This window comes from Aquarana catesbeiana, linkage group LG04 (assembly GCF_042186555.1).
Source record: "Aquarana catesbeiana isolate 2022-GZ linkage group LG04, ASM4218655v1, whole genome shotgun sequence".
NCBI lineage: Eukaryota > Metazoa > Chordata > Amphibia > Anura > Ranidae > Aquarana > Aquarana catesbeiana.
The window spans coordinates 549,647,945-549,654,248 of NC_133327.1; positions in this window are offsets into that span (position 1 = coordinate 549,647,945).

The following is a 6,304-nucleotide window of genomic DNA, read 5'->3' on the forward strand; positions in this document are numbered from 1 at the left end:
CTCTGGCGGGGGGCTATACCACCATCTTTGTGATTGTAGATCGGCTATCAAAAATGGCCCATTTTGTTCCAATGAAGGGCACCCCCTTAGCTTCAGAAACAGCGCAAATGTTCATCAAAGAAGTCATCAGACTCCACGGGGTGCCAGCCAATATCGTCTGAGATCGGGGGGTACAGTTTACCTCCCGATTCTGGAGGTCTCTGTGCAAAATTCTGAATATTGAGCTATCATTCTCCTCTGCCTATCATCCCCAGACTAATGGGCAAACAGAGAGAACAAACAAAACTCTCGAATAGGGATGAGCTTTGAGTTTGAGTCGAACCCATGTTCGACTCGAACATTGGCTGTTCGCAAGTTCGCCGAACAGCGAACAATTTGGGGTGTTCGCGGCAAATTCGAATGCTGCGGAATACCCTTTAAAAGTCTATGGGAGAAATCAAAAGTGCTAATTTTAAAGGCTTATATTCATGGTATTGTCATAAAAAGTGTTTGGGGACCTAGGTCCTGCCCCAGGACATGGAAATGGATCAATGCAAAAAAAAGTTAAAAACGGCCGTTTTTTCGGGAGCAGTGATTTTAATAATGCTTAAAGTGAAACATTAAAAGTGTAATATCCCTTTAAATTTCGTACCTGGGGGGTGTCTATAGTATGCCTGTAAAGGGGCGCATGTTTCCTGTGTTTAGAACAGTCTGACAGCAAAATTACATTTCAAAGGAAAAAGTCATTTAAAACTACTCGCGGCTATTAATGCATTGCCGGTCCGACAATGCACATAGAAGTTCATTGATAAAAATGGCATGGGAATTCCCCACAGGGGAACCCCGAACCAAAATTTAAACAAAAAAATGACGTGGGGGGTCCCCCTAAATTCCATACCAGGCCCTTCAGGTCTGGTATAGACATTAAGGGGAACCCCGGCCAAAATTAAAAAAAAAAAATTACATGGGGGGTCCCCCTAAATTCCATACCAGGCCCTTCAGGTCTGGTATGGATATTAAGGGGAACCCAGGCCAAAATTTAAAAAAAAAAATGGCGTGGGGTCCCCCTCAAAATCTATACCAGACCCTTCAGGTCTGGTATGGATTTTAAGGGGAACCCCGTGCCAAAATTAAAAAAAAGGCGTGGGGGTCCCCCCAAAAATCCATACCAGACCCTTATCCGAGCACGCAACCTGGCAGGCCACAGGAAAAGAGGGGGGACGAGAGAGCGCCCCCCCTCCTGAAACGTACCAGGCCACATGCCCTCAACATTGGGAGGGTGCTTTGGGGTAGCCCCCCAAAACACCTTGTCCCCATGTTGATGAGGACAAGGGCCTCATCCCCACAACCCTGGCCGGTGGTTGTGGGGGTCTGTGGGTGGGGGGGCTTATCGGAATCTGGAAGCCCCCTTTAACAAGGAGACCCCCAGATCCCGGCCCTCCCCCCTGTGTGAAATGGTAAGGGGGTACAAAAGTACCTCTACCATTTCACTAAAAAACTGTCAAAAATGTTAAAAATGACAAGAGACAGTTTTTGACAATTCCTTTATTTAAATGCTTCATCTTTCTTCTATCTTCTATCGGTTTCTTCCTCCATCTTCTTCTTCTTCTGGTTCTTCTGGTTCTTCTGGTTCTTCCTCCGGTGTTCTCGCCCAGTATCTCCTCCGCGGCGTCGGCGTCTTTTTCCCTTCTTCTCCTCGGGCCGCTCCGCATCCATGATGGCATGGAGGGAGGCTCCTGCTCTTCTCTTCATCTTCTTCTCTTCATCTTCTTCTCTTCATCTTCTTCTCTTCTTCATCTTCTTCTCTTCAGGGATATTACACTTTTATTGTTTCACTTTAAGCATTATTAAAATCACTGCTCCCGAAAAAACGGCCGTTTTTAAAACTTTTTTTTGCATTGATCCATGTCCCCTGGGGCAGGACCCAAGTCCCCAAACACTTTTTATGACAATAACTTGCATATAAGCCTTTAAAATTAGCACTTTTGATTATTCATGTTCGTGTCCCATAGACTTTAACGGTGTTCACGTGTTCAAACTAATTTTTTACCTGTTCGCATGTTCTGGTGCGAACCGAACAGGGGGGTGTTCGGCTCATCCCTACTCTCGAACAATACCTACGCTGTTTCTCTTCTTTTGCCCAAGATGACTGGATTTCCGTGCTCCCATTGGCTGAATTCGCCTACAACAACTCCATTCACTCCGCTATCAAACAGACTCCATTTTTTGCAAATTATGGCTTCCATCCGTCATTCTTACCTAATTCCCTCCCTGAATGTACAGTACCAGCAGTTCAGAAAAAATTACATTTCTTTGCCTCCAATAATCAAATTCTGCAGGAAACCATGACTAGGACCCAGGAACACAACAAAATAACTTTCGATAAGAAAAGGCGAGGTGAGCTGTTACTTGCACCCGGTGACCGGGTATGGTTATCCACAGTGAACCTTAGGTTGGCCTGCCCTTCGAAGAAATTGGGTCCCAAATTCTTGGGGCCATTTCCTGTCAGACGGAGGATTAATGAGGTGGCATATGAACTAGAACTTCCTGACTCGTTAAAGGTTCACCCGGTATTCCATGTATCTTTACTAAAACCTTCCATTTTCAATCCATTTCCAGGTCGAAGTACGGATCCCCCTGATCCGGTTTTGGTAGATGGCGAGGAAGAATTCGAGGTAGAATCTATCTTGGACTACAGGAGGAGAGGTAATCAGGATCAATTCCTGATAAACTGGAGGGGGTTTGGACCCAAAGAGAATTCTTGGGAGCCTGAGGATAATATCCATGCTGAAGGTCTGTTACAATCTTTTAAGAGGTCCCATCCCGAAAAATTTGCCAGAAAGGGCATCCGGAGGCTGCCCCTTGGGGGGGCAATGTCAGGAAGATCCTGCCAGTAATCGGCGTCCCAGGCTCACTGGTGCGCGGCCGCGGGTGCCACCGTGCACTCACGCGCACATGGGCGCACGCGCATCCCTGTTGGTGCCAGGCAACAGGGATGCCTGTCATACTGCCTGTCATACTCAGTCCTCGCTGTCTGCTCTACAGCGTTCTGTGAGCCAAAACTTGATCTGATCTGAGACTTCCTGTTGCTTGACCCGGCTACCTGTTTTGACCATCCAGCTATCTGCCTGCATCTAACCCCCAGCTTGCTTAGACCATTCTCCTGTTTGATCCCTGGTACCTTTACTGTCTGCCTGATATCAACCACCGGCCTGTTTGACTATCCTTCTGCCTGATCCCTGATACCTACCTGCTACCTGCTGTTGTTCCTGGTTCCAGTCCAGCATTCCAGTATCCAGCCTGCTACCTGCTGTTGTTCCTGGTTCCAGTCCAGCATTCCAGTATCCAGCCTGCTAGCTGCTGTTGTTCCTGGTTCCAGTCCAGCATCCCAGTCTCCAGCCTGCTACCTGCTGTTGTTCCTAATTCCAGTCCAGCATTCCAGTCTCCAGCCTGCTACCTGCTCTTGTTCCTGGTTCCAGTCCAGCACTCCAGTCTCCAGCCTGCTACCTGCTGTTGTTCCTGGTTCCAGTCTAGGACTCCAGTCTTCTGCCTGCTTACCTACTGTTGTTCCCGGCTCCAGTCAGTGTTTCAGTCTCCAACCTTCTCTTCAGTTCCAGGTTCCTGGGTCCTCACCACTCCTGGACTTCTGGGTGACTGTTGATCCTGCCAGGCACCCATAGCACTCCTCACTCCTGTGTCCTCTGTCCCCATTCCAGAGGGCCACGAGTAGGAGCCGTAGGGGAGGTCTCTCTGCACTTCGGGCTCAAAACCTACCAGGTACGTGACAGTTGTCCCGATGGAAGAAAGTGGGATGATGGACAGCCTCTTACTTCTGGTGTGAGGTCAGGTACTGTCAGAATCCAGAGGAATGCAGTGTAAGCAGGGAGACACTGGCTGGCTGGAACTGACCTCAGTGATCCAACAGCGTTGTGCCAAGCTTTTTGGGGTTTAGTGTGTCTGCCGCCGCTGGAGGATGGAGCCGGGGAAGCCAAGCGTAACCAATGGAACCGGGTGCGCGAGATGACGTAGCTTACATGTTTTGCGCGCATGTGCTTTATCAAAGCTACGGAGGGAACAGGAGAATTTAAAGGAATTTGAGGCTTTTAAGTGGGAGGGGGAGACGGTGGAGAAAGCAAGCCTACTAAGTGCTGTTAACCCCTCTTGCCCTAAGGTTAAAGCTAAACACTTGATAAGTTTACATGAAGTGTGTAAGCAGGTGCTATGGTAAGACAAAATTACGTAAAAATCTGCTGCTTAATATACACATAATAAACCTACACATACTAAATGTACAAAATAATAAATGAATTGAAATGAAAAATAATTGAAAAATAATTGAAATGAAAAATAAAAAATGAATAACAAATAATTATAAATAAAAATAAAAAATATAAAAAATAATAAAAAAATAAAAATAATGAATATGAAAATAAAAATGAAAATAAAATTAAAATGAAACTTAAAATAAATGTGAATGAATAATAATAATAATTATAAATAAAGGAATGGAAAAACATTATTGTGTATATCACTGATGTTAACATTGGACATATACGTAAAAAACCATATGTGTATATCCACATGTCTGGAAGAACAACATCTCAATGACACATGTAGAAATTACACATACACGTATATATATATACTTATACACATATGTGTATGTATGCATACGTGGACAAGCAGTGTTCCCATAACTCATACATATACAGAATAAAAAATGAGAAAACACACATATGAGTGAAAAAAGGAAAAAGAAAACAAAAAAGAAAAACAAAGTAGTCAGTCACGGACAGATTAGTAGGATTATCTGGAAAAACAAAGCATATAATACGATGCTGGCATTTACAGTCAGAGAAAGATGATGCAACGAATATAATATATTCCAAAAAGTTAATCAATATATCTGTATATGAAAATATAATACTTGGTCCCGACATGTAGAGGATCATTGCAACAATGCGTGTGGGTCACCCAAATGCATATTGTATTACTTCCTACATTAGTAAATATAAACATAAATTTAAAAAATGTTTATTTTTTTAATGTATATAAAATGCATATATATATATATATAATAAAAAAAAAAAAAAAATATATATATATATATATATATATATATATATATATATATATGAGAGAATTATTTTATTTTATATTAAAAACTAAAAATAATACTAAAAATAAGTCACGAGAATATTATTAATTGATATTTAGACAAGCCAATACATGAACCAGCTCAGTCTAACAAGGGCCATGTAAGAAAAGATCATATGACACTGTAGATTTTGAGTTCCTCATTGAGGCCCCCAGGCGTGAGAGAACCCAACAGATAGATCCAAAAAGTTTCCCTCCTGCAAAGAAGGGAAAACCTCTCGCTCGCAGTCAGAGTACCCTTAGGAATGCTCTCAACTGACAAGACCTCAAAGCATCAAAAGTCTTTATTGTGTGCCTGGAGGAAATGGTGTGGAATGCTATGTTTGTCAAAACCTTTTTTAATATACCTACGGTGTTCGCCTATTCTCGTATGAAGGGTACGTATAGTACGACCAACGTACAGTAGATTGCATGGGCATCGTAGGACATAAACAACACATTTTTTGAACAGTTAATAAACTGCATAATCTGGAAGGAGGTACCTTTATTAGTAACAATCTTACAACAGCCGTGAGTAATGTACTGACATGTAAAGCAGCCTCTTTTCCGGCATTGAAAAATACCTGTTCTGTTGCCAAATGTGACCGAATATCAGAAAAAGGTCTATCATTGAGTTTTTCTAACTTGCTCGGGGTAGTAATGTTTTTTATGGTACATGGTTTTCTGAATATAATTTGTGGCTTGGGAGGCAGCAAAGGGGCCAAGCGTTGATCCAGCTTTAAGTTATTATAATGTTTCTGGATAATTTTGAAATGGTCCTGTATTTTGTATTAAAAGTAGACAAGATTTTGGTGTATTTTCTATTTCCTTGGTATGATTATCTTTATTTTTATTTTTTGGTGGTGTGCTGATGTGAGAATGGAAAGCGTCTTGGACTAAATCTCTAGGGTAACCCTTCTCTACAAACTTTTTTTTAGCATATATTCACCTTGTGAGTTATAGTCTTCCACTCTTGTGCAGTTTCTCTTTAATCTATGAAATTACCCATTGGGGATGTTGGGTGGTGGCAACTGTCATAATGTAAATAAGAGTTGCCACTGGTAGGTTTAGTATGATTACGTGTAATGATGTTATGCTGGTCGTGGGATAGGACCAGATCCAAAAACACCAATTCCATGGGGTCTGACACATGTGTGAAAGATAATCCCAGTGCGTTAGTATTACAATA